We start from the raw sequence: 21,543 nt of genomic DNA on the forward strand, positions 1-21,543 counted from the left end.
AGGATTAGGGAAAACCCTAAGGCTTTCTATAGGTATGTCAGGAATAAAAGAATGACTAGGGTAGGAATAGGTCCAGTCAAGGATAGTAGTGGGAAGTTGCATGTGGAGGCTGAAGAGATTGGGGAGACACTGAATGAATACTTTTCGTCAGTATTCAATCAGGAACAGGACATTGTTGTCAATGTGAGTACTGAGTCACAATTAAGTAGAATGGATGGCTTTGAGGTATGTAGAGAAGAGGTGTTGGAAATTCTGGAAAGGGTGAAAATAGATAAGTCCCCTGGGCCTGATGGCATTTATCCTAGGATTCTCTGGGAAGCAAGGGAGGAGATTGAGAGCCGTTGGCCTTGATTTTTATGTCCTCGTTGTCTACAGGAGTAGTGCCAGAAGATTGGAGGCTAGCAAATGTGGTTCCCTTGTCCAAGAAGGGGAGTAGGGATAACCCTAGTAACTATAGGCCGGTGAGTCTCACTTCTGTGTGGGCAAAATCTTAGAGAGAATTGTAAGGGATAGGATTTATGAACATCTGGATAGGAATAATGTGATCAAGGATAGTCAGCATGGTTTTGTGAAGGGCAGGTCATGCCTCACAAACCTTATTGAATTCTTTGAGAAGGTGACTAAGGAGGTGGACGAGGGGAAAGCGGTAGATGTGGTGTGTATGGATTTTAGTAAGGCGTTTGATAAGGTTCCCCATGGTAGACTACTGCAAAATATACGGAGGTATGGCATTGAGGGTGAGTTGGAGGTTTGGATTAGGAGTTGGCTGGCTGGAAGAAGACAGAGGGTAGTAGTTGATGGCAAAGGTTCATCTTGGAGTGCCGTAACTAGCGGTGTTCCGCAAGGATCTGTTTTGGGACCATTGCTGTTTGTCATTTTTATAAATGACCTGGAGGAGGGGTTAGAAGGTTGGGTGAGCAAGTTTGCGGATGATACGAAAGTCGGAGGAGTTGTAAACAGTGAGGAAGGATGTGGGAGGTTACAGTGGGATATAGATAAGCTGCAGAACTGGGCAGAAAGGTGGCAAATGGAGTTCAATGTAGCTAAGTGTGAGGTGATTCACTTTGGTAAGAGTAATAAAAAGATGGGGTACTGGGCTAATGGTTGGATACTTGGTAGTGTGGATGAGCAGAGGGATCTTGGTGTCCATGTACACAGATCTTTGAAAGTTGCCACCCAGGTAAATAGTGCGGTGAAGAAGGCATATGGCGTACTGGCTTTTATTAGTAGAGGAATTGAGTTCCAGAGTACTGAGGTCATGTTGCAGTTGTATAAGACTCTGGTGCGGCCGCATCTGGAGTATTGTGTGCAGTTTTGGTCGCCATACAATAGGAAGGATGTGGAGGCACTGGAACGGGTGCAGAGGAGGTTTACCAGGATGTTGCCTGGTATGGTAGAAAGATCGTATGAGGAAAGGCTGAAGCACTTGGGGTTGTTTTCATTGGAGAAAAGAAGGTTTAGGGGTGACTTGATAGAGGTGTACAAGATGATTAGGGGTTTAGATAGGGTCGACAGTGAGAATCTTTTTCCACGTATGGAGTCAGCTATTACAAGGGGACATAGCTTTAAATTAAGGGGGGGTAGGTATAGGACAGATGTTAGGGGTAGGTTCTTTACTCAGCGAGTTGTGAGTTCATGGAATGCCCTGCCAGTAGCAGTGGTGGACTCTCCCTCATTATGGGCATTTAAGCGGGCATTGGATAGGCATATGGAGGATAGTGGGCTAGTGTAGGTTAGGTGGGCTTGGATCAGCGCAACATCGAGGGCCGAAGGGCCTGTACTGCGCTGTATTCTTCTATGTTCTATCACTAGTATCCATACATGTAGATGAGGAAGGACACCACTTTGACTGGGACAACACATCCATTCTAGGACAAGCTAAATAGCGACATGTCCAGGAATTCTTAGAAGCATGGTATTCCAACCGGAACTTTATCAACAGTACATTGATCTGAACCCCATCTACCACCCTCTGAGTAAAAACAGGAAACGACATCACCAACACATGAAATGGCATCACCAACCCAAGGAAACCTAAACACATAAATAGAAAGCTGGACGTAACACCAGCGCTTCACCCAAGGCTCACTGATGATGTTACCTAGTATGGTGATGAAACATCTGAAAACGAATCTTTGAGCTCAGCGAGCAAACTTACATCCATAATCTCAACCTGAGCTACAAATCTTCTCAAAACTCGCTAATATGTCTTGATGCTTTTTTATAAGTGCTGATGATGAGGCTTTCTCCCCAAATGGCTTTGTCAATCTGCTTAGGGAACTAATCAACAGGATCCACTTACCTGTCATACATGGCTTTGGATTATTACATGTTGACCATTGCCTGGTGGACCTCTGATCAAAATTGGGGTTTTGTTTGACCATGGGTATTCAGTCTCTCTTTTTTATGCATGACCAGCCCCTCTAAAATATATCCTCTTGTACCTTCAGGTAATTTAATTTAACAGTAATGGGGACAAAGGATCGGTCAGCCCAGATCTCAAAGAGCATTGCCTCCCTCCTGCTTTGATTTACTTTCACTCTACAGACTAGTTCAAACAGGTCAGAGCTGGCAATCTGTGCACCAATACCATTAAAGCAAAAGGTAATGATGTAGCTGTGCACAGGGAGGCTTTGAGCTGAGTGCCTTCACTAACTGGGATAATTACCCTTTTTATTTGTTTCCCTGTTGATGGAATTGGCAAAAGATCTGCAGAAGACACCCATCACGTCAAGGTGAAAAGGGCAGCCCTGCATGGTTCCAGATTGATTAGAAAGATTTCCAATATCCACCTACTGACTGAAACAGTTTTTCTAATGTTGGTAAGGTGCAGCTGTATAAAATTGTGGGTTTCCTTCCCAAAACCCCATTGTGGAGAGAACATGGGAGTCTGTGATATTCTGTCTAATGCCTTTTCCTGGTCTTATTGGTGCCACATATGTCCACTTCCCTGTCCTGCACATAGGGAATTGTATCCCTGAGTAGCATAAGGCTGTTTGAGATTTTTTGGAATCATAGAATCTCTATCGTGTAGAAACAGGCCATCTGGCCCATTGAGTCCACACCAACCCTCTAAAGAGTATCCCATCCAGACCCACTATCTCTGTAATCCTGCATTTCCTCTGGCTAGCCCACCTAGCCTGCACAACCCTGGACGCTAGGGGAAATTTAGTATGACCAATCCACCTAACCTGCACATCTTTGGGCTGTGGAAGGAAACCGGAGCACCTGGAGGAAACCCACGCAGACACAGGGAGAATGGGCCCACACAGACAGTTGACCAAGACTGGAATTTGGCCCACAGCACTGAGTCAGCAAGGCTAACCACTGAGCTACTGTGGCACCCTGGCACATTTTCCTGCAATGTACAATACAGTCTGGTCAGGATGAATCATCAACTCCAAAGCAGAACTGACCTCATTGTCAATGACCTTGGACAGAACTTTGGAAGCTGTGTTCAGCAGTGAGATGGGTATCTTTCTAATTTACTCTTTCTCCACTTTCACTTGTTGATGAGTGTGATGATACTTTTTCTCATGAATGCAAACATGCAGCTAGCCAGAAGCCTACTCTTGTACACAAGCAGCAGGTCCCAGCTGATTAAGTGCTATAGAACTGAATACAATTCATTGATCATAGAGTCATAGAGATGTACTGCACGGAAACAGACCCTTCAGTCCAACCCGTCCACTGGTAAGCCATCACTTCTAGGAGTTTTACCGTCTCGTAGAACATGAGCTCCTTAGCTCATTCAGAATCAGCATTTTGTTCAGACTGTACCATGTATTGTCATCTAAGATATTCTTGCTAGAGGATTAGATTTCACCAGAACTATAGGTACCCTTCAAAATGATCCACTTTATTTTCCAGACCTGGCATTGCTCATTTTCTCCAAAAGTTATTTGGAATACCAGAAACAGTTGCATTATAAAAATATTTAATTTTTGGAGTTATTCTTTTAAGTTATCAGTGTATGAGGTGTTTGATACGTATCATAACATGCAACAAATACTTTAAATCATAGAATGTTGCAATGAAGAATCAGGCCACTTGACCCACATAATCTATATCTGACATGACCTTGCAACCAAAACAGGTAGGTCATTGCTATTCCTTTTAATCAGCATAGAAAAACGATTTAGTGTCTATCTATATAAGCTGGTGATGTAATCACAGATCTATCTCCCTGACTTACAGCCTGACAAACCAGTTCTGTTGAGTGCAAATCAGGTTTCTGCAGAGTTAAACACTCAGAAAAAAAAATCATACTTGAACCTGATCCCACCCATAAACAGGCTATGCCTCTTATCAAAATTACCATGGTGATTATCTGCAAATTTTGCTGAATACAAGTGTTCAAAAAGGCTTTCAAAATTAAGTTTGTTTTTAAGAGCAAAAGTGGGAGTAAGCACAATTAAATGTTAAAAATTTTACTAACATTTTGGGTCCATTGAGCCTTCTTCAGACCCCACGTGGCTCCAGTGGCACAATCGATTAACACGTGGTCGTTCTATGACAGTATAGAGATGTGTGAAATGTGGAGGCTGAGAATTCAAGCCTCAACTGGAGCAGGTTTTGGGAGTCAGAATACAGAAAGGAGATAGAGGACTTTGTGATATGGTGCAATTATAACAAACTCGTTTACAATGTAGGCAAAACTAAAGAACCAATCAGTGCCTTCAGAAAGAAATAAGGAGAACACGCCCCCACCTACATCAATGGAGCAGACATTGTGAGAGTCACGTTTCAAGGATTGACGATAACTGATTACCTGTCCTGGACTTCTCGCGTAGATGCGACGGTCAAGAAGGCACAAAGCCTCTTCTTCCTCAGGTGGCTCAGCAAATTTGACATGTCGACAAGGTCCCTCACCTTAGAAAGTACACTGTCCAGGTGCATAGCGGCCTGGTACAGCAACTGCTGTGCCCTGGACCATAAGAAACTACAAAAGATTGTGTGCACAGCCCAGCCCATCACGGAAGCCAGCTTCTCATCCATGAACTCCATTTACATGTTTTGTTGCCGTGGAAAGGCTGCTACCATCATCAAAGAATCAAGATTAGAGTGGAGCTGGAAAAGCAGAGCAGGTCAGGCAGCATCCGAGGAGCAGGAAAGTCAACGTTTCTGGCAAAAGCCCTTCATCAGGAATGAGGCTGGGAGCCTCGGGGCTTGAAGGATAAATAGGAGAGGGATGGAGCTGGGGATAGGATAGCCAAGAGTGCAATAGGTGGGTGGAGGTGGGGTTAAGGTGATAGGTCAGATAAGAAGGTGGAGCAGATAGGTGGGAAGGAAGATTGACAGGTGGGACAGGTCATGAGGACGGTGCTGAGCTGGAAGTTTGGAACTGGGGTAAAGTGGGGGGAGGGAAAATGAGGAAACTGGTGAAGTCCACATTGATGCCATAGGGTTGAAGGGTTCCGAGGCTGAAGATGAGGCGTTCTTCCTCCAGGTGTCAGGTGGTGGAGGATGCCCAGGACCTACATGTCTTCAGCAGAATTGAAATATTCAGCCACGGGGCGGTGGGGTTCATTGGTGCAGATGTACCGGAGATGTTCTCTGAAGCACTCTGCGAGAAGGCATCCGGTCTCCCCAATTTGGAAGAGACTGCATCAGGAGCAACGGATACAATAAATGACATGTGTGGAAGTGCAGGTGAAACTTTGATGGATGTGAAAGGCTCCTTTGGGGTCTTGGATGGAAGCGAGGGGGGAGGTATAGGCGCAGGTTTTGCAATTCCTGCGATGGCAGGGGAAGGTGCCAATAGGGGAGGGTGGGTTGTTGGGGTGTGGACTTGACCAGGTAGTCGCGGAGGGTATGGTCTTTGCAGAGGTAGGGAGGAAAATAGATCCCTGGTGCTGGAGTCCATTTGTAGGTGGTGGAAATGTCAGCGGATGATGTGATTTATGCGGAGGTTAGTGAGATGGAAGGTGAGGACCAGGGGTGTTCTGTCCTTGTTGCGGTTGAAGGGATGAGGTTCGAGGGTGGAGGTGAGGGACATGGATGAGATGCGTTGGAGGGCATCTTCAACCATGTGGGAGGGAAGTTACAGTCTTTAAAGGAGGAGACCATCTGGTGTGTTCTGTGGTGGAACTGGTCCTCCTGGGAACAGATACGCCAGAGACGGAGGAATTTGGAAAACAGGATAGCATTTTTGCATGAAGTAGGGTGGAAGGAAGTGTAATCCAGGTAGCTGTGGGAGTTGGTGGGTTTGTAAAAAATGTCAGTGTTGAGTCGGTCATCATTGATGGAGATGGAGAGGTCCAGGAAAGGGAGGGAGGCGTCAGAGATGGTCAGATGAATTTAAGGTCGGGGTGGAATGTGTTGGTGAAGTTGATGAATTATTCAACCTCCTCATAGGAGCACGAGGTGGCGCCGATACAGTCATCAATGTAGCAGAGGAAAAGGTGGGGAGTGGTGCCGGTGTAACTGAGGAAGATGAACTGTTTTACGTAGCTGACGAAGAGACAGGCTTATCTGGGACCCATGCGGGTGCCCATGGCTACCCCTTTTGTCTGGAGGAAGTGGGAGGATTGGAAGGAGAAATTGTTGACGGTGAGGACCAGTTCAGTCAAACGAGTAAGAGTTCAGTGGAAGGGTACAGGTGGGGACATCGGGAGAAGAAGAAATGGAGGGTTGGAGACCCTGGTCATGGCGGATGGAGGTGTAGAGGGACTGGATGTCCATGGTGAAGATGAGGCATTAGGAGCCGGAGAAACGGAAGTCTTAGAGGAGGTGGAGGGCATGAGTGGTGTCCCGAACATACGTGGGGAGCTCCTGGGTCAGAGGAATAGGACAGTAGGACAGTATCGAGGTAGGTGGAGATGAATTTAGTAGGGGCAGGAGCAGGCTGATACGATGGGTCGGCCTGGGTGGTCAGGTTTGTGGATCTTGGGTAGGAGGTAGAATCGGGCGGTGTGGGGTTCCTGAGCTATGAGGTTGGAAGCTGTGGGCGGGAGATCCCCTAAGGTGAAGAGGTTGTGTACAGTCTGGGTAATAGACCGGCATGGAGTGTCCAGGTGGATGGGGTGTGTTGGAGGCTGGCAAAGGGATCCGTGGAAGGTGGGCAGGTATTTTGATGAAGAAAGTAAGCTCAAAGGCGGAGGCGGCAGAAGAAGTGCTCAACGTCACAACATGTATTGAATTCGTTGATGCATGGTTGGACGGGGATGGAGGGATAGTGAAAACTCGGCAGGGCTGGGAGTTAGGACCTGGTATAGGGCTGGAGCTGGGAGAGGGGGCAGAGACTGTAACTGGAGTGGGCGTGGTGGTGGGGGAATGGGGGTGGAGTCATTTGCAGAAGTGGTGTTGCCCTCGGGATTCTGGGGTCTCCCCCACCACCACACCCTCTGCCCACGCATCAATGAATTCAATACACGTCGTGACGTTGAACACTTCTTCTGCTGCCTCCGCCTCCAAGCTCAATTTTTCCATCAAGAGTTCTGCCCATCTTCCGAGGACCCCTTCACCCACCTCCAACACACCCCATCCACCTGGACACCATGTGCCAGTCTATTACCCGCCCTTGACCTCTGTATTTGCAACTGCCGCCAAGACATTGACTGCCTCAACCTGTCCATCCCCTCCCCAACTCCAACCTCTCACCCTCACAACACGCAGCCCCCACTCTCTCTGCTCCAACCCCAACCTCACCATCAAACCAGCGGACAAAGGGGGTGTAGTTGTAGTTTGGTGCACTGACCTCTACACCACCGAAGCCAGGTGCCAACTCGAAGACACCTGCTCCTACCACCTCCTCGACCATGACTCCACCCCCATCACCAAACCATCATCTCCCAGACCATACAGAACCTCATCACCTCAGGAGATCTCCCACCCACAGCTTCCAAGCTCATAGTCCAGAACCCCACACCGCCCGATTTTACCTCCTATCCAAGACCCACAAGCCTGACCACCCTGGCCGACTTATCGTCTCAGCCTGCTCCTGCCCCAGCGAATTCATCTCCACCTACCTCGATACTGTCCTATTCCCCCCTGGACCAGGAACTTCCCACATACATTCAGGACACCATCCATGCCCTCCACCTCCTCCAAGACTTCCGTTTTCCTGGCACCCAATGCCTCATCTTCAGCGTGGACATCCAATCCCACTACATTCCCATCCGCCATGACCAGGGCCTCCAAGCCCTCCGTTTCTTCCTCTCCCGACATCCCCAACAGTACCCTTCCACTCACACTCTTATTCATTTGGCTAAACTGGTCCTCACCATCAACAATTTCTCCTACGAATCCTCCCAATTCCTCCAGACAAAAAGGGTAGCCATGGGCACCGGCATGAGCCCCAACTATGACTGTCTCTTCGTCGGCCATGTAGAACAGTCCATTTTCCTCAATTACACCAGTATCACTCCCCACCTTTTTCTCCGTTATATTGATGACAGCATCGGCACCACCTTGTGCTCCCGTTTGGAGGTTGAGCAGTTCATCAACTTCACCAACACATTCCACTCCGACCTTAAATTCACTTTGATCATCTTGGACACCTCCCTCCCCTTTCTGGACCTCTCCATCTCCATCAACAATGACCGACTCAACACTGACATTTTTTTACAAACCCACCGACTCCCACAGCTACCTGGATTACACCTATTCCCACCCTATCACCTGAAAAAATGCAATCCCATATTCCCAATTCCTCCGTCTCTGCCGTATCTGCTCCCATGAGGACAAGTTCCACCACAGAACACAGCAGATGGCCTCCTTCTTTAAAGACCGCAACTTCTCCTCCCCTGTGGTTGAAAATGCCCTCCAACACATCTCACCCACATCCTGCACCTCCGCCTTCAAACCCCACCCCTTTAAATGCCACAAAGACAGAATGCCCCTGGTCCTCACCTTCAACACCCACCTACCTCCGCAAAAATCACATCATCCGCCGACATTTCCACCACCTCCAAACGGATCCAACGACCAGGGATATATTTCCCTCCCACCCCTATCCACCTTCCACAAAGACTGTACCCCCTGTGACTACCTGGTCAACTCCACAACCCCCAACAACCCACCCTCCCCTACCGGCACCTACCCCTGCCATCACATCAATTGCAAAACCTGCGTCCATATCTCACCCCTCACCTCCATCCAAGGCCCCAAAGGAGCCTTCCACATCCATCAAAGTTCCACCTACATTTCCACATGTGTCATTTATTGTATCCGTTGCTCCCGATGCGGTTTCCTCTACATTGGGGAGACCGGACGCCTGCTCACAGAGCGCTTCAGAGAACATCTCCGGTACATCCGCACTAATCAACCACACCGCCCTGTGGCCCAACATTTCAACTCCCACTCCCACTCTGCTGAGGACATGCAGGTCCTGGGCCTCCTCCACCACCAGTCTCTCACCACCTGACACCTGGAGGAAGAACGCCTCATCTTCCACCTTGGGACCCTTCAACTCAATGGCATCAATGTGGATTTCACCAGTTTCCTCATTTCCCTTCCCCCTACTTTACCCCACTTCCAACCTTCCAGCTCAGCACGTCCTCATGACCTGTCCCACCTGTCAATCTTCCATTCCACCTATCCGATCCACCCTCCTCCTTCAACTCCACCTCCATCCACCTATTGCATTCCCAGCTACCTTCTCCCCAGTCCCACCCCCTCCCATTTATCCCTCCAGCCCAGTGGCTCCTGTTGAGGGGCTTTTGCCAGAAACATCGATTTTCCTGCTTCTCGGATGCTGCATGACCTGCTCTGCATTTCCAGCATCACTCTAATCTTGACTCTAATCTCCAGTGTCTGTAATACCCACTTCTACCATCAACAAAGACCCATCCATCCCAGTGATGCTCTCCTATAGCCTCTTCCATCAGTCAGGGGATACAGAAGCTTGAACACATACACCAGCAGGTTCAGGAGCAGCTTCTTCCCTGCCATTATTAGACTGATGAATAGTCTCTCTAACTTCAAATGATGTTGATTTTGTGTCGTGAAGATCCTGTGTAGCTTAACCTGTATGCTTCACTCTGACCAAGCTTTTTTCATCCTATGATCTGTATGTCTTTGCTTCCTGTGATTTGCCTGTACTGCTTGTACTTAGGTACAAGAAATCAAATCAATTAATCGATTGATCTGGTTCAGTTACTCACCATAATCCTTGGCTCCTTTGTCATTGTTTATTACATTTCTGACCAATCCATCTAGTCCCAATGTTATCCCACAAAAGGTTTTGATTACAGATAGCCTATCTTTGATAATGACCTGCACACCCAACCATGGCAATATCCACTATATTGCTATCACCACCTATTCAACCTCTGCCCACCTCTATCCCATTTCATTTAATCTGCTGCTAAAATCCCCTTCCATGACTTTATTGTCTCCAAACTTGTCTATTCTTGCTGTCCAAGCCTGGTTCCACTGCATCCCCAACATAAACCTTAGTTCATCCATAACTCTGCCTTATTCGAACCACATGTTTTCTTTGACCATCCTCCAAAGCTTCTAACAATTCCCAAGTTCAAAACCTTCCTTGCCCTTGCCCCTCCCAATAGTTATGTTCCCATATATCCGCTGTCCTTGACCATTGCAAAGCCCAAATAAGGCATCAAATTTCCAGACAGGTAGTTCTCAATGAGGCTAAGGCTATCAACTCTGGTCCAAATACTATATTCGAGAATCTTATTGCCAATCAGACTCCTTATGAATAAGCACAGTTATTTATTCTAAATGACTTAAATTTTATAACTTGCAGTGAAAAAACTGTTACTTTTATTGGAATACTTTTAGCCCCAGAAACATCCAAAATTGTGGCTAAAATGAACATTTCAAAATTAATTTAGCAGTTTAATTGGTTGCTGTTGCTATATTAAACTAGTAGCTTTAAAAATATTTGGCAATTTTTTTTATTCATTCATGGGTTGTGGGCATTGCTAGCTAGGTTAGAATTTACTGGCCAATTGTATAGAAAGCAGTTAAGTCAACCGTGTGTGTCTGGAGTCACATGGAGGCCAGACCAGGCAAGGACAGCAGTTTCCTTCCCTAAAGGACAACAGTGAAACAGATGAGCTTTTCCAGCAAGTGACAATGGTTTCAAGGTCTTCATTAAATTCCTAAATCCAGATTTTTACTGAACTGAAATTCCATCATTTGAACCCAAATCTCTCAAACATTACCTGGATCTCTGGGTTAATAGTCTAGCAATAATACCACTAGGTCATCTCCTCTCCTAATTTGATTACTTAATTTTATATTCTACTGGTTCCTCAGTGCTGCTGATCGTGTTTGATTTTTTGCATATAGTCAGTTGGATATTTGATTGGTTAAACTGTACAATATCAGTTGGTGGCAATCAGTTTTTTCCCTAAGAGGTGTGAAACTGTTGTTGTTGAAAAGTATGACAAAACAGGCATAGCTAGACATTAATTCTCATTTCATATTCTGCAACAATTACTATATATATTAAGCACAGGCATAAAGATATCAAACATCTTTCTCATCTTTGGCTGCTTTGTCAATTATTCTTTATTAAACATAGTCATTTTATTAATATTACAAATCACTTTTAAAACATCTAATTTCTCAAAGCCTATGTTATAATACATTATAGTATATTCTTCCAGTTGAAATAATGGATTTAGAAGGAAATAAAAAAAAACATTTTCTCCCCAAAGTTACTTTAAGAAATCAGCTTTCGTAAATGAAATACCAACCTAATTTTCATCAGTTTAACCTTTAAAGGAAGAGCCACTGTTTGGAGAGCTAACTAGAATTTTGGGATATGTCAGAGTGCTTGAACATAGCACCAGAACTGAATTACATTTAGAAGACAAAATCATTTTCTTTATGAGCCATAACTACCGACTAAAACATCATAAACATAATCCAGATAAACCATAATCACAATCAACATAATTTAGTCCTTTTGAGGTGCTGTCCCAGTTATTGATGGAAACTCTTTAACATTACTCATAAACAAGATTTCATTCTTGTAATGTGGTGACATGCTTTAGGCTGTGGTTCAGATTCACAAGGTTATGTCTTGATTAATAGTAGATAGCTCAGACCTTTCAAGATGGATTTGAAGATGTAAAAGTGGCAATGGAGGACAAATAGCAATCAGGCAAAATTGAGATAACACAGATAAGTGCTGCATTTATCAGTAGACTGCATCAAAATGCACTGATTTCTATAATAAAAATTAAATCTCTTGTGACTCTTTTCAGTTTTAGTTTTCCTTGAATATAACAGAACTTCAACCCATCACAGTTATGTTTGAGCAAATCCAATTTCTAAGACATATTGTAATTCTGATATTTGCTATCATTTGGATTCCTGAATATACTGAAGTTTGGAGTTGAGAGAGCATGGCGTGTGCATTGTAGTATTGAGTTGACATCCGACTTTTCAAAGTATAGACTTGTTTAAAATATTTTCAGTGTTCAATAAATCAAGAAATTACTTTATTGCTGATGTTTAAAATCACGATTAGAATTGACCTTCTACATTTAATCAACATGTTGAATTACGTTCATTTGGCAGGTTTTTGACACGTTGAAACTTCTGTCTGCAAATATAACTTGCTACTTATATAAAAGGAGCTTAATTACACATTCCTGCCATGTCAGTTTGAACTCTGATTCATTCTGATTAGTTTTGTTGCTGTTTCAATCAATAATGACAAAAACAGTCTGAATTTTGTGGTCAACAGAGAAAGGAGGTCACCCAGTTCTAACTTTGAAGAGAGCTCCCACAAGATCTAGCAAAAACCTTTGTAATGTTTCTTTCCCCTATTACAATGTAAGTTCCATTCTGTTTTCACCTAAAGAAAATCTCTGGCAATAGGGTTCAATGAAGCCATCAAGTAGGCAGAATCAAATTGAAAAATTCACAAGGATAGCAAACCAAGAATTTAAAAAATGACTGATTATCATTCACTATTTAATCCTTTTACAGAAAGAAAAATACAGATTGGGATATACGCATACGGCTGAAATTTCCCGATTTGAGGTCAGGTGTTTTGTTGAGTAAGATTCATGGTGCTTGGTCCATAATGGTTCAGAATGAAGTTTCTAATGCAATCTTCTGATCATCGCTTTATTAATTATGTACCTGGGCTCTGCACCTTCTCATGGAATGGCACAGCAAAAGAAGCAGAAGTTCATGCTGCTGGTGCCACATTGCAAGTGTATCTGCAAACTACTTCTGACGCTGCAAGTTGGGAACAGGCCTTCACACTGTTTGGCACAACTGATATCATTGAGGACATGACCCTGACAGGGAAACTGGCATCCCGCTTCACCGACAGGCATCTGCAGATGCTGGGGCATGGGCTGGTGGAGAGGAGGACAATGCTTTATTTATCCTGCTAATCACCAAAGGAGGCAACACCAACAGACTCAGCCAGTCTGGACCCAAACACAGTCCAAGTCAGTGCTGTGAAAGAAAACACAAGCAGTGCAGGAAAAAGGTCAATGATTTTCTGTACTCCACAAAGGTAACGGGCCAACATTTTCTCTCTGCTTCCTCACAATCACAGGGACTCTACTTATTCTAATTCTGTCACTGCACACACATCTCATCAGGGTCATGAACTATAACTGTTACTACTGCTTACATCACGTCCACCCAACAGCTCTCACATCTCATCTTCTCAAACAACACACTCTTCATGTTCCCTACATCTCTGACATTTGCTGTGGACACCTCACCACTGTGCTGCTCCAGCTTACCACTAACTGGTCTACCATCCACTTTAATCATATTTAATTCCTCCCTGTATCTCATTGCAGGAGAAACTGTCCAACAACTGGGCTGTCCCAAGACTGGTGGTGTTTGTGGTGAGTCTATGTCTGACATAAGAGTCCTCCCTCCTCCAACAAACTAGAGAACAGCATTCTGTTCATGTGGGGTGGTGAAGACCACAATGGGCAACTGACTCCATAAGCTTTGTGCTGCTGCACTGCTCTTCCATTATCAGCAACTTCCTTCTAGTGGCACCCAGCCAACCTCAGCCAAACAATTGTCAGCAACTGAGATGCTCAGCTCCACCTCCACCTGAGGAGGAAGCCACTGATGTACCCAACAAGGCTTTCACTTGCACTCTCCAACAGCTCAAAGACATTCACATTTGTGGGTACTCGATCTAATGAGCACATTGCTGAGATATCTTCAAAACCAATCGAGGAAGAAATGCTCCAGGTCTCTGGTACTCAGACATTAGGCATCTGGTGAGCCTCAGGCAGAAGACAATCCCTTGGTCTCGACTAGTAATAAGCATAAAATCGCACAGATAGACACATGAATATCACATCAATTTTTCAGAGGTAGCTGATAGGGTGGATAAAGGTTGAGGAATTCACCAATGTTATCAGTTTGGTGCTGGCTCTTGTGGCCGTGTGTCTTGCTGTTTCCTTTGAGAACTTTGTGGCTGCCATCGAAAGCCAGTTTCTGCTGGATATGTGCATCGACCTGCACTCCATGGCTGTAGCGATAAATGCTCAGCATCAAAGGCAAGGCAAGTGAGGTCATAAGAATCACAGAGATCTACAGCACAGAAAAAGTTATTTCAGATCTGCACCAGTCAAAAACAACCACCAAACTATCTAATCATATTTGCCAGCATTTGGGCCAAACCTTTGAATGCTTGGCATTGCAAATGTGCTTCTAAATACTTCTTAAATGTTATGGAAGTTTTTGCCTCCACCACCCTTACAGTGAATTCCAGATTCTCAATGGGTGAAGATTTTCTTCTTCACGTCCTCCCTAAACTTCCTGCTCTTTACCTTGAATCTCTATGTCCCAGCATTGATCCTTCCGCCAAGGGGAAAAGTTTTTCCTGTCTACCCACCTATGCCCCTCATAATTTTGTAGATCTCAATCATGAGCTCCCTCAGTCTCCTCTGCTCCAAAAAAAGTGCAGTCCATCCAATCTCTCTTTATAAGTACAACCCTCAAGCCCAGGCAATATCCTGGTAAATCTACTTTTCACCCTCTCACACCTTTTCTACAATGTGGATTCCAGAACTACACACAAAACTCTAGCTGTGGCCTAACCAACATTTAATAAAGTTCCAGCACAATCTCCTTGCTCTTAAACCCTAAACCCTAGCTAATAAAGGCAAGTATCCTTTTTGCCTTCTTAACCACTTTATCTACCTGGCCCGACACCATAAGGGACCAGTGTATGTGCACATCAATGTCCCTCTAATTCTCTGTGCTTCCCAAGGTCCTATCATTCCTCATGCATTCTCTGCCTTGTTTGTCCTGCCATGGCTGTTAATTTAACCTGGGGCAGTGTTTGTAGAGGAATAAGACGGTGTTATTTTCTGGATCTGTAGATTGTGAAGGAGAAAAAATGGCCTTTGCAGTGATATGTACTTCTTGTCAGATGTGGGAGTTTAAAGAGAGGTTAAGGGTTACTGCGGATTATATCTGCCATAAATGCTGTTGGATGCAAATCTTATCAGATCGAGTGGATCGGTTGGAGAGACAGTTAGAAGCAATGAGGAATTTGCAACAGCTACAGTATGTGATGGATGGTAGTTATAGAAATGGGGGAAAGTCTCAGATACAGTCACATAGATGGGTTAACACCAGGAAGGGTAAGAGAGGTAGGCAGCTAGTGCAGGAGTCTTTTATGGACATACCCATTTCAAACAGGTATGCTGTTTTGGAAAATGTAGGGGGTGATGGATTCTCAGGGGAACGTAGCACAAACATCCAAGTTTCTGGTATTGAGACTGGCTCTAATGCAACGAAGGGTACGTCGGCTTCCAAGAGATCAATTATGTTAGGGAATTCTGTAGTCCAAGGTACAGACAGACGTTTCTGTGGCCAGCAGAGAAAAATCAGAATGGTGTGTTGATTCCCTGGTGCCAGGATCAAGGATGTCTCAGAGAGGGTGCAGAATGTTCTCACGGGGGAGAGGGGCCAGCAGGAGGTCATTGTCCACATTGGAACCAACGACATTGGAAGGGAAGAGATTGAGACTCTGAAGGGAGATTACAGAGAGTTAGGTAGAATTATAAAAAGGAGGTCCTCAAGGGTAGTAATATCTGGATTACTCTCAGTGCTACGAGCTAGTGAGGGCAGGAATAGGAGGATAGAGCAGATGAATGCATGGCTGAGGAGCTGGTGTATGGGAGAAGGATTCACATTTTTGGATCATTGGAATCTCTTTTGGGGTAGAAGTGACCTGTACAAGAAGGACGGATTGCACCTAAATTGGAAGGGGACTAATATACTGGCAGGGAAATTTGCTAGAACTGCTTGGGAGGATTTAAACTAGTAAAGTGGGGGGTGGGTGGGTGGGACGCAGGGAGATAGTGAGGAAAGAGGGGTACAGCTGAGACGGGTACAGCTGAGAACAGAAGTGGGTCAAACAGTCAGGGCAGGCAGATGAACAAGGTAGGACTAATAAATTAAACTGCATTTATTTCAATGCAAGGGGCCTAACAGGGAAGGCAGATGAACTCAGGGCATGGTTAGGAACATGGAACTGGGATATCATAGCAATTACAGAAACATGGCTCAGGGATGGGCAGGACTGGCAGCTGAACGTTCCAGGATACAAATGCTACAGGAAGGATAGAAAGGGAGGCAAAAGAGGAGGGGGAGTGGCATTTTTGATAAGAGATAGCATTACAGCTGTGCTAAGGGAGGATATTCCTGGAAATACATCCAGGGAAGTTATTTGGGTGGAACTGAGAAATAAGAAAGGGATGATCACCTTATTGGGATTGTATTATAGACCCCCCAATAGTCAGAGGGAAATTGAGAAACAAACTTGTAAGGAGATCTCAGCTATCTGTAAGAATAATAGGGTAGTTATGGTAGGGGATTTTAACTTTCCAAACATCAAGTGGGATGTGTTAAAGGTTTAGGTGGAGAGGAATTTCTTAAGTGTATACAAGATAATTTTCTGATTCAGTATGTGGATGTACCTATTAGAGAAGGTGCAAAACTTCACCTACTTTGGGAAATAAGGCAGGGCAGGTGACTGAGGTGTCAGTGGGGGAGCACTTTGGGGCCAGTGACCATAATTCTATTTGTTTTAAAATAGTGATGGAAAAGGATAGACCAGATCTAAAAGTTGAAGATCTAAATTGGAGAAAGGCCAATTTTGACGGTATTAGGCAAGAACTTTCAAAAGCTGATTGGGGGCAGATGTTTGCAGGTAAAGGGACATTTGGAAAATGGGAAGCCTTCAGAAATGAGATAACAAGAATCCAGAGAAAGTATATTCCTGTCAGGGTGAAAGGGAAGGCTTGTAACTATAGGGAATGCTGGATGACTAAAGAAATTGAGGGTTTGGTTAAGAAAAAGAAGGAAGCATATGTCAGGTACAGACAGGATAGAATGAGTGAATCCTTAGAAGAATATAAAGAAAGTAGGAGTATACTTAAGAGAGAAATCAGGAGGGCAAAACGGGGACATGAGATAGGTAAGAACAATGACTGCAGATGCTGGAAACCAGATTCTGGATTAGTGGTGCTGGAAGAGCACAACAGTTCAGGCAGCATCCTAGGAGCAGTAAAATCGACGTTTCGGGCAAAAGCCCTTCATCAGGAACAAAGGCAGAGAGCCTGAAGCGTGGAAAGATAAGCTCGAGGAGGGTGGGGGGTGGGGAGAAAGTAGCATAGAGTACAATAGGTGAGTGGGGGAGGGGATGAAGGTGATAGGTCAGGGAGGAGGGTGGAGTGGATAGATGGAAAAGAAGATAGGCAGGTAGGACAAGTCATGGGGACAGTGCTGAGCTGGAAGTTTGGAACTAGGGTGAGGTGAGGGAAGGGGAAATGAGGAAACTGTTGAAGCCCACATTGATGCCCTGGGGTTGAAGTGTTCCGAGGCGGAAGATGAGGCATTCTTCCTCCAGGCGTCTGGTGGTGAGGGAGCGGTGGTGAGGGAGCGGCGGTGAAGGAGGCCCAGGACCTCCATGTCCTCAGCAGAGTGGGAGGGGGAGTTGAAATGTTGGGCCACAGGGCGGTGTGGTTGATTGGTGCGGGTGTCCCGGAGATGTTCATGAGATAGCTTTGGCAAATAGAATTAAGGAGAATCCAAAGGGGTTTTACAAATATATTAAGGACAGAAGGGTAACTAGGGAGAGAATAGGGCCCCTCAAAGATCAGCAAGGCAGCCTTTGTGTGGAGCCACAGAAAATGGGGGAGATACTAAATGAATATTTTGCATCAGTATTTACTGTGGAAAAGGATATGGAAGATATAGACTGTAGGGAAATAGATGGTGACATCTTGCAAAATGTCCAAATTACAGAGGAGGAAGTGCTGGATGTATTGAAACGGTTAAAGGTGGATAAATCCCCAGGACCTGATCAGGTGTACCCGAGAACTCTGTGGGAAGCTAGAGAAGTGATTGCTGGGCCTCTTGCTGAGATATTTGTATCATCGATAGTCACAGGTGTGGTGCCGGAAGACTGGAGGTTGGCAAACATAGTGCCACTGTTTAAGAAGAGTGGTAAGGACATGCCAGGGAACTATAGACCAGTGAGCCTGACCTCGGTAGTGGGCAAGTTGTTGGAGGGAATCCTGAGGGACAGGATGTACGTGTATTTGGAAAGGCAAGGACTGATTCGGGATAGTCAACATGGCTTTGTGTGTGGGAAATCATGTCTCACAAACTTGATTGAGTTTTTTGATGAAGTAACAAAGAAGATTGATGAGGACAGAGCGGTAGATGTGATCTATATGGACTTCAGTAAGACGTTCTACAAGGTTCCCCATGGGAGACTGATTAGCAAGGTTAGGTCTCATGGAATACAGGGAGAACTAGCCATTTGGATACAGAACTGGCTCAAAGGTAGAAGACAGAGGGTGGTGGTGGAGGGTTGGTTTTCAGACTGGAGGCCTGTGACCAGTGGAGTGCCACAAGGATCAGTGCTGGGCCCTCTACATTTTGTCATTTACATAAATGATTTGGATGCGAGCATAAGCGGTAAGTTAGTAAGTTTGCAGATGACACCAAAATTGGAGGTGCAGTGGACAGTGAAGAGGGTTACCTCAGATTACAACAGGATCTTGACCAGATGGGCCAATGGGCTGAGAAGTGACAGATGGAGTTTAATTCAGATAAATGCGAGGTGCTGCATTTTGGGAAAGCAAATCTTAGCAGGACTTATACACTTAATGGTAAGGTCCCAATGAGTGTTGCTGAACAAAGAGACCTTGGAGTGCAGGTTCACAGCTCCTTGAAAGTGGAGTCGCAGGTAGATAGGATAGTGAAGAAGGCATTTGGTATGCTTTCCTTTATTGGCAGAGTATTGAGTACAGCAGTTGGGAGGTCATGTTGCAGCTGTACAGGACATTGGTTAGGCCACTGTTGGAATATTGCGTGCAATTCTGATCTCCTTCCTATCGGAAAGACTTTGTGAAACTTGAAAGGGTTCTGAAAAGATTTACAAGGATGTTGCCAGGGTTGGAGGATCTGAGCTACAGGGAGAGGCTGAACAGGCTGGGGCTGTTTTCCCTGGAGCGTTGGAGGCTGAGGGGTGACCTTATAGAGGTTTACAACATTATGAGGGGCATGGATAGGATAAATAGGCAAAGTCTTTTCCCTGGGTTTCGGGAGTCCAGAACTAGAGGGCATAGGTTTAGGGTGAGAGGGGAAAGATATAAAAGAGACCTAAGGGGCAACTTTTTCACGCAGAGGGTGGTACGTGTATGGAATGAGTTGTCAGAGGATGTGGTGTAGGCTGGTACAATTGCAACGTTTCAGAGGCATTTGGATGGGTAAATGAATAGGAAGAGTTTGGAGGGATATGGGCCGGGTGCTGGCAGATGGGACTAGATTGAGTTGGAATATCTGGTCGGCATGGACGGGTTGGACCGAAGGTTCTGTTTCCATGCTGTACATCTCTATGACTCTATGACTCTAAGTGCATCACCTCACACTTATCTAGATTGAGTTCCATTTCTTCTGATCAGCTGTCCATATCCCCCTGTAATCTAAGGCTATTTTCCTTACTATTTAACACCCCACCGATTTTCGTACCAAGTGCAAACTTACTGATCAACCCTCACAATTTCAAATCTAAATCATTTCTAAAAACCACAAACCGCAAGGGCCCTAACATTGAAACCTGCAGAGCCCACTGGACAGAGACCTCCAGTCACAAAAACATGCCCTGACTATCACCCACTGCTTTGTACCACTCAGCCAATTCTGGATTGAGTCTGCCAAATTTCCTTAGATCCCATAGACTCTTGCTTCCTTGAATTTCATAGGTTGTTATTTCCTTGGATACCATTAGCTCTTACCCTTGCTATCAGTCTCCCATGAAGCCTCCCTTACAAAAACTTGCTAAAGTTTATATAGACTGCGTGGAAGGCATTGTCCTCATCTACACACTTAGTTACCACTTTAAAAAACATAATACAAGAGATCTTGAAGCCAGTCTGGGTGCCTGTTGGTCTCAGGGTTGCAGGTGATGTCAGCAGACATGCACTGGGAGGAAGAGCCACACAAAATACCCCGTGGCTTCCTCTTAGGACACTGCAGAGATTCTGAACCCAACACCACCACCCCTGTACTTGTGGTATCAAGGCCTGCAGAAGTTCCATCTGAGGAGGCTGCATCTACATCTGGGCAGGATCGGTCTGTAGACTCCGACCCTCTGTACCCAAATGCACATGACGACAACTGCTGAAATCTTTCATACCCAACAGGACCAATTACACAACCAGTTCTCTCCACCTAGATACAGAATTTGGGATTGCATTTAGATTGTGTGGAAAGGTAAGGAAGAAAAAAAAGAGTAGTGGCACATTCGTGCCATTCAGCCACAGTTCATCAACTTCACCAACACATTCCACTCCGACCTTATATTCACCATCTTAGACACCTCCTGCCCCTTCCTGGACCTCTCCATCTTCATCAACAGTTACCGACTGAACACTGACATCTTCTATAAACCCATCTCCTCCCACCCTGCCTCCTGTAAAAATGCTAACTCTTATTCCCAATTCATCTGCCTCCACTGCATCTGCTCCAGGAGGACCAGTTCCACCATAGAACGCACCAGATGGTCTCCTCCTCTAAAGACTGCAATTTCCTCTCCCGCCTGGTCAAAGATACCCTCCAGCGCATCTCATCCACTTCCCACACCTCCGCCCTTGAACCCCACCCTTCCAACTGCAACAAAGACAAAACCTCTGGTCCTCAGCCTCTACCCCATCAACCGCTGTATACATCACATCATCCTCTGGCATTTCTGCCATCTACAAACAGACCCCAACATCAGGGATATATTTCCCTTCCTACCCCAAACCGCTTTCCATAAAGACCATTCCCTTTGTGATTCCTTTGTCAGGTCCTAGCCTCCCCGCTTCCCTCCAACTCCCCCCCCCCCCCCCCCCCAACCACCACTAACTCATCCTCCCCTCCTAGCACTTCCCCTGCCACCGCAGAAATTGCAAATCCTGTGCTACATCTCTCCACCACCCCCCCTCACCTCCGTCCAAGGCCCCAAAGGAGCCTTTCACACTCATCAAAGTTTTACCTGCACTTCCACACATGTACACACTGTATCCATTGCTCCCGATGCGATCTCCTCTATATTGAGGAGACAGG

At 45.4% G+C, this 21,543-nt stretch overlaps 1 long non-coding RNA gene across 3 annotated transcripts in view; it reads left to right on the forward strand.

The window, feature by feature from the left end:
* LOC122553476 (uncharacterized) overlaps window positions 1-21,543 on the forward strand; it is a 48,909-nt gene that overhangs the window by 9,919 nt on the left and 17,447 nt on the right. The window contains exon 3 of one of the 3 annotated variants that reach the window (XR_015757875.1): window positions 4,025-4,096. The exons of the other annotated variants lie outside the window; for them this stretch is intronic. This is a non-coding gene — a long non-coding RNA (uncharacterized LOC122553476). The remainder of the gene's footprint in view (window positions 1-4,024; window positions 4,097-21,543) is intronic. 3 annotated transcript variants of the gene reach the window in all.

This window comes from Chiloscyllium plagiosum, unplaced genomic scaffold (assembly GCF_037043375.1).
Source record: "Chiloscyllium plagiosum isolate Xiang-an unplaced genomic scaffold, Cpla_swu_hap1 HiC_scaffold_8, whole genome shotgun sequence".
Classification (NCBI taxonomy): domain Eukaryota; kingdom Metazoa; phylum Chordata; class Chondrichthyes; order Orectolobiformes; family Hemiscylliidae; genus Chiloscyllium; species Chiloscyllium plagiosum.